Here is an 11250-nt window from a genome sequence, read left to right as displayed (position 1 = left end):
AGGGACCTCGAAAGATCATCTGGTCCAACCTTTCGTGGGAAAGGGAGCCTAGATGAGACTATCTAGCACCCTGTCCAATCACATCTTGAAAACCTCCAGTGATGGGGGATTCCACCACGTCCCTGGGGAGGTTGTTCCAGTGAATCATAGAATCATAGAAGCATAATGATTGTTCTCACTGTAAAAAATTTCTTTCCTAAATCGAGATGAAACCTCTCCCGGTACAACTTGAACCTGTTGCCCCTTGTCTTTTCCATGTGGCTCCTTGTGAAGAGAGAGCCTCTGTCCTCTTTGTAGTCGCCCTTTAAGTACTAGAATACTGTGATGAGGTCCCCCCTGAGCCTTCTCTTCTCCAGGGAGAAAAGACCCAACTCCTTCAGTCTCTCCTCATAGGGCAGGTTCTCAGGCCCTTTGATCATCTTTGTGGCCCTCCTTTGGACCTACTCCAGTCTCTCCATGTCTTTCTTGAATTGTGGGGACCAGAACTGGACACAGTACTCCAGGTGTGGCCTGACGAGCGCTGAGTAGAGTGGGATGATCCCATCTCTATCTCTGCTAGTAATGCCCTTGGGGATGCAGCCCAGGATCCGATTTTCCTTTGTTGCTGCAGCAGCACACTGCTGACTCACGTTCAGCTTGTTGTCCACCAGGTCCCTTTCAGCAAGGCTGCTCTCCAGCCACACAGATCCTAGCCTGTACTGGGCTCTTTGGTAATGTTGTCCACAGTGCAGGACTTTGCACTTGTCTTTGCTAAACTTCATAATGTTCTTGCTAGCCCACTCTTCCAGCTTGTCCAGGTCTCTCTGTAAGATGTCTCTCCCTTCTGACGTGTCCACCTCACCACCCAGTTTGGTGTCATCAGCAAACTTGGTGAGGGTGCTTTCAATCCCATCATCCAGATCATTTATGAAGATGTTGAACAGTGTGGGGCCCAGTATTGATCCCTGGGGGACCTCACTTGTGACAGGCTGCCAGCCTGAGTAAAAAACATTGATAACCACCCCCTGAGCGCAGCCTGTTATCCAATTTCCTACCCATCTCGCAGACTACCCATCCAGTCTGTATCTTGCCAGTTTGTCCAGGAGTAGGCTGTGGGAAAGTGTCAAACGCTTTGCTGAAGTCCAGGTAAACTACATCCACTGCTCTGCTCCCCTCATGTTGACAGAATAAGTTATTTCGTTGTAGAAAGTGATGAGGTCAGTCTGGCACGATTTGCCTTTGGTAAATCCATGCTGGCTTTTCCCAATCACCTGCTTCATTTGGATTGTAATAGTTTATAGGAGGACTCATTCTATTACTTTCCCAGGGAATGAAGTAAGACTAATGGGCCTGTAGTTTCCTAGGTCCTCTTTTGGGCCATTCTTGTAGATGGTGTGACATTTGCCCTCTTCCAGTCATCAGGGACTTTTCAGTGATTATAGACAGAAGCCCTATTTCTCTTGCTGCTTGACAGGTAACTTGTTTTCTTGCTCTCTTTTCAGCTCACACCTATATAAGCACACTCTTTTTCTAATCCTTAAGCTGTATCAACATATGAGAAGAAAAAAGTATTTTCCCCTCTTGACTTTTGTCCTGGTTTCAGCCAGGATAGAGCTGGTTTTCTTCAAAGAAGCTAGCGTGAGGATATGCTTTGGATTTGGGATGAGAAAAATGTTGATAAGGTACTGATGTTTTGAGTTGTTGCTAAGTAGTCAAGGATAGTCCAGCTTCTCGTGCTGGCCTGCTAGCAAGAAGGCTGGGGGTGCACAGGAAGCTGGGAGGGGACACAGCCAGGACAGCTGACCCAGGCTGGCCAAAGAGATATTCCCTACCATACAACATCATGCCCAGTACATAAACTGGAGTTAGCTGGGGGGTGGGAGTTGCTGCTCAGGGACGGGCTATTGATCACCGGGTGGTGAGCAATTGCTGTATTGGGCATCACTTGTTCTTGTACATTCCTTTGTCAGTATTATTATTGTTGTTATCATTGTTGTTTCCTTCTCTCTTGCTGTCCTATTAAACTGTTTTTATCTCAACCCACAAGTTTTTTCCCAATTCTCTCCCCCATCCCACTGGGGGAGGGGGGAGTGAGCGAGCGGCTGCGTGGTGCTTAGTTGCCGGCTGGGGCTAAACCATGACACTTTACAGTCTTTCTGACTAAATTTCACCTCTTTTCAGACCCGTATTTTAAAGTTACATGCCACAAGCTGGAGTTTTTTCCCCTACTAAACCCTTACTAAAGCAGTTACCATTACTAACCCTACTAATGATTAGGCAGGAGAAAAAGGTGAAATTTCAAAAGAAAAGAACCATGCAATACCTGGGTGAATGTCAAATTTTAATATCTTGTTTGGTTTTCACAGAATGGTTGAGGTTAGAAGGGATCTCTGGAGGTCATCTAGTCCAACCCCCCTGCTCAAGCAGGGCCACCTAGAACCAGTTGCCTAGAACCATGTCCAGACAGTTTTTTAATATCTCCAAGGAGGGAGAATCCACAGTCTCTCTGGGCAACCTGTTCCAGTGCTCAGTCACCCTCACAGTAAAAAAGTGTTTCCTAATGTTCAGACGGAACCTCCTGTGTTTCATTCATTGCCTCTGGTCCTTTCACTGGTCAACACTGAAGAGAGCCTGTCTCCATCTTCTTTGCAGCCTCCCTTCAGATATTTATATGTATTAATAATGAGATTCGCCCTGAGCCTTGTCTTCTCTAGGCTGAACAGTCCTAGCTCTCTCAGCCCTTCTTCATAGGAGAGATGCTTCAGTCCCACAATCATTTTAATTGCCCTTCGCTGGACTCTCTCCAGTATGTCCATTTCTCTCTTGTACTGAGGAGCCCAGAACTGGACACAGGACTCCACGTGTGGCCTCACCAGTGCTGAGGAGAGGAAAAGGATCACCTTCCTCAACCTGCTGGCAAAATTCCTCCTCATGTAGCCCAGGTTAGTATTGGCCACCTTTGCAGCAAGGGTGCACTGCTGGCTCATGTTCAACTTGGCATCCACCAGGACCCCCAGGTCCTTTTCTGCAAAGCTGCTTTCCAGCTGAGTGGCCCCCAGCATGTACTGGTGCATGGGGTTGTTCCTCCCCAGGTGCAGGACTTTGCACTTCCCCTTGTTGAACTGCATGAGGTTCCTGTCAGCCCATTTCTCCAGCCTGTCAAGGTCCCTCTGGATGGCAGCATGACACTCTGGCATATCAGCTACTCCTCACAGTTTTGTGCCATCAGCAAACTTGCTGCGGGTACACTCTGCCCCAGCATCCAGACCATTAATTAAGATGTTGAACAGGACTGGACCTAGTACTGATCCCTGTTTTAGCATTGTTTCCCTAAAATGAAGCTGGTGTGAATGCAATTATCCAGTCTGATCTCATAGCTGAACCTGCTTTGAGCAAGAGGTTGGACTAGAGAACTCCCCAGATCCCTTCCAATCTGGATTATCCTATGAAACTATGATGCATGTATTTGCTCATCCTCCAATCACTTTTAAATTCCTTCATAAACTGTAATTCAACATGAAAGAACAAAGGAGAAGTCAGAGACAGGTCTCTTAGAGTTTCATGAAACCACATGCCCAGGTAATGGGCAATTCTCCAAGAAGGGCTCCCACTTCAATAAGATCAGCCTCCTTAAACAGGAGTAAACCTCACCTGGAGAAGCATCCCAGCCATGAAAAAAGCTTAAATCAGAATATGCGTCTTGTTATGTGCTAGAGAATCTTGCCAAAGACAAATCACTAGGAAACTAGACTTCATTACCTCCGCCACTTAGAGTTGTTTATTTAAATTTATCTTATTGTTGCAACAGAATGAATGTAGGACCAAAAAGACTTGTGGTCTGTCTCAGAAAACTCAGGCTAGGGAAAATTAATTTTTTAAACCAAGTAGACTGGAGACAAGACAAAAATATATGCAAGAAAGGTAGATAAGGCATGAAAATATGGCACACTGTGGGTTCTGGAATGCAAAAAGGAAGAACTGAATGTAGGAAGGAGACAGATGGTTCACTGAAGTTGGAAGACTAGCAAAATAAAGCAAAGGGATAAAAAATACACCACTCCACCTATATCTTTGTCATGGTTAAACCCCAGCCAGCAACTAAGCACCACACAGCCGCTCACTCACTCCTATCCCTGGTAAGATGGGGGGGGGAATCGGAAGGGTAAAAGTGAGAAAGAAACTCATGGGTTGAGATAAAGACAGCTTAATAATTAAAAAGAAATAATAATTAAAAATAAATTTGTAAGGAAAAGAGAAAGAAAATAACAGAGAGGAAAATAAAAGCCAAGAAAGACAAGTGATGCAAAAGAAAACAATTGCCAACCACCAACCTCCCCCACAGTTTTGTTGCTGAGCATGACGTCATATGGTATGAAATAACCCTTTGGTCAGTTGGAGTCAGCTGTCCCAACTGTGTCCCCTCCCAACTTTTTGTGCACCTCTAACCTACTCACTGGTGGAGCAGTCTGAGGAGCAGAAGCAAGCACTGTTCAGCAATAACTAAAACATCAGTGTATTATCAATACTATTTTCAGCACAAATCCAAAGCATAGCCCCATACAAGCTACTATGAAGAAAATTAACTCTATCCCAGCCAAAAGCAGTACATTCTCCACCTCTTGTTCCATACCATTTACGTCATGTTCAGGCCCTCACACTATCGTAATACATCCTCATTAACCATCCCTTCCCCCCTAAAATGTTTGTAAAATGTCCACAAATGTCCATGAAATGTCCACTGAGTTCATTTAGTCCATGACTTTGTGCTCCATCTCTTATGGTGGTCACTCAGGACAGGAGAGGTGGTGTGTTGCGTGGAGTTACTGGGCACCAAAACCAGCTCAAGTCAGATCACTGCTGCACTTGCACTGCTTCTTGTGAGGCTTGCCCTTCATTGGTTCAGATGGTTTCTGCTGTAGTATTTCCTATATCGTGCAACTCAAATAATCCATTACAACAATTTAAAGGTATTTCCATTACAATCTTACCCCTGGTCCCTTTGGCGAACATTGCAATGGACTCCTCCCCTTGCCCATAGTCTGGCTAGCAGCAAGGGTTTCCTGTTATAATACCTTTGACATATGGCAGTGTATTGGGTTTGTGTGGCAAGGTTTTGGTAGCAGGGGGGGTTGTAGGGGTGGCTTTTGTGAGAAGCTGCTAGAAGCTTCCCCTACATCTGATAGAGCCAATGCCAGCTGGCTCCAAGATGGACCTGCCACTGGCCAAGGCCAAGCCAATCAGCAACGGTGGCTGCGCCTGTGTGATAACATATTTAAGAAGGGGGGAAAAAAACAGCAACAGCAATTGCAGCTGGAGAGAGGAGTGAGAATATGCGAAACAACTCTGCAGACACCAAGGTCAGTGAAGAAGGAGGGGGAGGAGGTGCTCCGGGTGCCAGAGCAGAGATTCCCCTGCAGTCCCTGGTGAAGACCATGGTGAGGCAGGCTGTCCCCCTGAAGCCCATGGAGCTCCATGGTGGAGCAGGTATCCACCTGCAGCCCGTGGAGGACCCCACGCTGGAGCAGGTGGATGCCCGAAGGAGGCTGTGACCCCATGGAGGCCCGTGCTGGAGCAGGCTCCTGGCAGGACCTGTGGACCTGTGGAGAGAGGAGCCCATGCTGGAGCAGGTTTGCTGGCAGGACTTGTGACCCCGTGGGGGACCCATGTTTGAGCAGTCCATTCCTGAAGGACTGCACCCTGTGGAAAGGACCCACACTGGAGAACGTTAAGAACTGCAGCCTGTGGGAAGGACTCACCTTGGAGAAGTTCATGGAGGACTGTCTCCCATGGGAGGGACCCCACGCTGGAGCAGGGGCAAAGTGTGAGGAGTCCTTCCCCCGAGGAGGAAGGAGAACAACGTGTGATGAGCTGACCACAACCCCCATTCCCCATCCCCCTGTGACACTGCTCAGGGGGAAGAGGTAAAGAAATCAGGAGTGCAATTGAGCCCGGGAAGAAGGGAGGGGTGGGGTGAAGGTGTTTTTAAGATTTGGTTTTAGTTTTCATCAAAAACTAATTCTCATCAAATAAATAAAATTTAGTTCTCATCAAATCCTACTCTGATTTGTTTCTTAATAAATTAAACTAATTTCCCCAAGTTGAGTCTGTTTTGCCCATGACAGTAATTGCTGAATGATGAATGATCCCTGTCCTTATCTCAACCCACAAGCCTTTCGTTATATTTTCTCTCCCCTGTCCAGTTGAGGAGGGGAGTGATAAAGTGGCTTTGATGGGCACTTGGTGTCCAGCCAGGGTCAACCCACCACAGGCAGACACAGCAGTGGCAACATACAGCATCATATAACATTGGCATTATACAGAAACGGCACCATACAACTCAAATCATGGGTTATTTTCACCCAGGATTAGATGTCCTTGAGTTACACATTGGACACCCCCATCCTTCTGCATTACCCACTAAGTACACCTAGCTCCTTGAGTAAAAGCAACCCCATGAATAGGTTTGCCCTTTCCTGAAGAAGGAATAACCCAGACTGTTTTCCCAAGAAGTTCCTTATGTGTACTACGGGGAATTTATCTCCTTCCACAGTACGTAGGGGTTTTGATTGGGTGGGGCCAGGTCGACTGGCAGATCCCCTAGTGTTGACTAACCAGGTGGCTTTTGCTAAATGTTTATCCCAATGTTTGAATGTCCCAGCGCCCATTGGTCTCAGTGTAGATTTTAACACTCCATCGTATTGTTTAGTTTTTCTGGAGGCTAGTGCATGATAGGGGATGTGATACACCCAGTCAATGCCATGCTCCTTAGCCCAGGTGTTCATGAGGTTGTTTTAGAAATGAGTCCCATTCTCTGATTCAATTCTTTCAGGGGTGCTGTGTCACTGTAAATCTTTCTTTTCAGGGCCCAAGATCCTATTCTGGGCAGTGGCATGGGTCACAAGGTATGTTTCCAATCACCCAGTAGTCACTTCCACCATTGTAAGCATATGGTGCTTGCATGGCGAGTTCGTGGTGGTGTGATATAATCAGTCTGCCAGGCTTCCCCATATTGGTATTTCAGCCATCATCCTTTATAGCAAAAAGGCTTTAGCTGCTTGGCTTCTTTGATTATGGTGCACATTTTACATTCATGGATAACCTGTGCAATGGCATCAATAGTCAAGTCCAGCCCTCGATCACGAGCCCATTTGTATGCTGCATCCCTTCCTAGATGTCCTGATGTGTCATGGGCCCACTGAGCTATAAATAGTTCATCCTTATGTTCCCAGTCCAGGTCCACATGAGCCATTTCAATTCCAGCAGCCTGGTCCACCTGCTCATTGTTTCGCTGTTCTTCAGTGTCACAACTCTTGGGTATGTGAGCATCTATGTGATATACTTTTACAACAAGGTTCTCCACCCAGGCAACAATAACTTGCCATAATTCAGCAGCACAGATGGGTTTACCCCTGCGCTGCCAGTCGGTCTGCTTCCACTGCTGTAGCCACTCCCATAGAGCATTTGCTGCCATCCATGAATCAGTACAGAGATAAAGTACTGGCCATTTTTCTCATTCAGCAATATCTAAAGCCAGCTGGATGGCTTTCACCTCTACAGTCTGACTCAATTCACCTTGTACTTCATCAGCTTCTGCGATCCTCAGCAACACCATAAAAGAAGGGTCCTCCAAGAGACCGGGTAAGGTAGACAGCTGTTTAATTTCCTCCGTCTCCAAGGCAGCTGTACCAAAAGCCCTTTTGTGTCCTTGAAATACTCTCTCTTGAGGTTGTCTATGTCAAGGATGCATGGAGCCTCCGGATCAGTCACAATGGGGTGCTTTTGCCACTCATTCCCAGTTAGGCTTACCTCAGCCACCAACACAGATGGTTCTTGGGATCCTCCTGTCAATCCAGAATTACAGATGGATTCTGCCCCTTTGTAGTCTGATGGTATTAGAGTACACTGCGCACTGGTGTCCACTAGAGCTTTATGCTCCTGTGGGGCTGATGTGCCAGGCCATTGAACCCATACAGTCCAATAAACTTGGTTGACCCTTTCTTCTGCCTGGCTGAAGGCAGGGACACTCTGTTCATGGTCAGAGTCTTCACTGCTTGATTTTTGTAACTGCAAAACAGAAGTCCCTTCATCAGGGTCAAAAGTACGATCAGCCCTTCTACTCTGCCCAACAAACACTGGAGCAGCAATTTTCCTGGATGGATGCCTTTTGGCTGTTGTTCTTCCTTGAAGTTCTGGTATCCAAGCTTCTAATCTCCAGGTAGGTTCACCATCCCACTTTCTCATGTCCTCCCTCTGGTCACGCAGGAAGGATCATAGGGCTGCACATGGTGCACACCACTGGTACCTTCTCCCTTGAATAGAAAAAGGCTGACTCTTAATATGAGGCCTTCGTTGGAGTGTGTGGAAGACCTACCCTTCTCGGCTTGCTCGGATATTTTCTGGGTCAGTCTGTCCACAGTTAAGACATGGGCCCATAGGGAGGAAGAGAGATTCTCTTCGAATTCTTGGAGTTGGCTGGCCAATCCATCCACAGCTGGTGCCTCTGTGTCTGTCCAGCTCATCACCACCAAGGTGTTGGTGTATGACGTTGGTGCACTTCGTATAATCTTTCTCCACATGGACCGTGTGCACAGGATCCGGCTCTTTGGATGCCTGGTCATCATCCAGGTTGTTATAGATCACCTCCAATATGGCTAATTCCCTAGGATACTGGATACCTCCCTCAGTGTTGGTCCATTTGCTTCACATGGCTGCTCAGATGCTTGGATAATGGGACCAATGGCCAGGAGTTAGAGGGTAGGGAGGCTAAGCAGCTGAGATCCCTGCTAGGGAACCTGGCATTGACAAGGCAATAGGAAAAAAGACACAAGCCCTCAGCCTCTGGAGGCAACTCCTGTCGGGTGTGAAAGAAAGGTATCCCGTCAAGGAAGATGTTCTATGTCACCCAGGCAAGTGGACCACCATGGAGAGTACCTGAGGGAATTAGCCATGGTGGAGCTCATTTATAATGACCCGGACAACACAGATCCAGATGAAGTCCAGTGCACATGACCCATGTGGTGGAGTGCACCATCATAGTATGCCAACTCATTAGCAGTAATGAACTGGAAAGACAAAGAGGGACCAAGAGTGCATGAATTGGCTGGCCAACTCCAGCAAGACAAAGAGAGTATCTCTTCCTCCCTATGAGCCTGCATCTTGGCTGTAGAGAAACTGCCAGACATGATAGCCAAGAAGCTGTCCCAGGAATTCCAGCTATTCAAAGAGGATATGTTCTGCTCCCCACCTGTACGAACCAGTATCTCAGCTATTAGGAGTAAGTGTCGCTCTGCTTCTGCTCAAGAGGGGATATAGAGTGTATACACGACGGGCCACCCTGTGGTTTTACCTGTGTGACCATGGAGAGGACATGAGGAAGTGGGATGGAAAATCTACCTCGACCTTAGGGACGTGGGTACATGGGTTGCAGGGAGAAATGATCACAAAAGGGAGTTCTTCCAGGAAAATTTCTGCTCCAGTTTCCAGTGAGCAGTTTCCGAGACAGAGTAGAAGGGCTGGTCTGAGTTCCGATCTTAATAAAGGGACTTATGATTTGTATTCACAAGAAGTGAGTAATGAACACTAGGACCAGGACCAGAGGGGCCCTGCCTCCAGCCAGGCGGAGGAAAGGGACAACCGAGTTTATTGGACTATGTGGATTTGATGGCCTGGCACATCAGCCCCACAGGAGTATAAGGCTCTAGTGGACACCAGTGCACAGTGTACCCTAATGGCATCAAGCTATAAAGGGGCAGGACCCATCTGTATTTCTGGAGTGACAGGGGGATCCCAACAGCTGACTGTATTGGAGGCCGAAGTGAGCCTAACTGGGAAGGAGTGGCAAAAGCACCCCATTGTGACTGGCCCAGAGGCTCCGTGCATCCTGGGCATAGACTACCTCAGGAGAGGGTATTTCAAAGACCCAAAAGGGTACCGGTGGGCTTTTGGTATAGATGCCCTGGAGACAGAGGAAATTAAACAGCTGTCTACCTTGTCCAGTCTCTCGGAGGTCCCCTCTCTTGTGGGGCTGCTGAGGGTCGAAGAAAAACAGGTGCCAAAAAAAACAGGTGCCAAAACTGACTGCCCTAGGGGTAGAAACACAGCCCTAACATTTGCCATGGACTGATACAGACTGCACTGGAACAGGGTGAAGCTCCAGAATGCAATACATTGATGACATCATCATATGGAGCAACACATCAGAAGAAGCTTTTGAGAAAGGGAAGGAAATAATCTAAATCCTTCTGAAAGCCAGTTATGCCAAACAAAGTAGAACAAAGTAAGGTCAAGGGGCCATCACAGAAGATCCAGTTTCTAGGAATAAAATGGCAAGATGGATGTCATCAGATCCCAATGGATGTGATCAACAAAATAACAGCTATGTCTCCACCAACTAGCAAAAAGGAAACACAAGCTTTCTTAGGTGTCGTGGCTTTTGGAGAATGCATATTCCAAATTACAGTCTGATTGTAAGCCCTCTTTATCAAGTGATCCGGAAGAAGAACAGTTTCAAATGGGGCCCATAGCAACAACAAGCCTTTGAACAAATTAAACAGGAAATAGTTCATGCAGTAGCCCTTGGGTCTGTCCAGGCAGAACAAGGTATTAAAAATGTGCTCTACACTGCAGCCAGGGAAAATGGCCCTACCTGGAGCCTCTGGCAGAAAGCACCAGGGGAGACTCGAGGTCGACCTCTAGGGTTTTGGAGTTGAGGATATAGGGGATCTGAGTCCCGCTATACTCCAACTGAAAAGGTGATATTGGCAGCATATGAAGGAGTTCAAGCTGCCTCAGAAGTGTATGTAGTATGTATGCTGTATGTAGTCCTATATGACAAGTCATAGAAACTGCTGAAGGAGAAGGTGAATAGAACCAATCTGGAGAGGTGAAAGCCATCCGGCCGGCTTTAGATATTGCTGAACGAGAAAAATGGCCAGAATTTTATCTCTATACTGACTCATGGATGGTGGCAAATGCTCTGTGGGGGTGGTTACAGCAATGGAAGCAGAGCAATTGGCAGCACAGAGGCAAACCCATCTGTACTGCTGCATTGTGGCAAGATATTGCAGCCCAACTAGAGAAACTGATTGTAAAAGTACACCACCTAGATGCTCACATACCCAAGATGCGGGCCACTGAAGAAGACCAAAACAACCAGCAAGTGGATCAGGCTGCTAAGATTGAAGTGGCTCAGGTGGATCCGGACTGGCAACTGTCCTGGTTTCAGCCAGGATAGAGCTGGTTTTCTTCACAGAAGCCAGTGTGAGACTGTGT

This window comes from Phaethon aethereus (genome assembly GCF_964289735.1).
Source record: "Phaethon aethereus genome assembly, chromosome: W".
Classification (NCBI taxonomy): domain Eukaryota; kingdom Metazoa; phylum Chordata; class Aves; order Phaethontiformes; family Phaethontidae; genus Phaethon; species Phaethon aethereus.
This window is presented reverse-complemented; position numbering follows the sequence as displayed.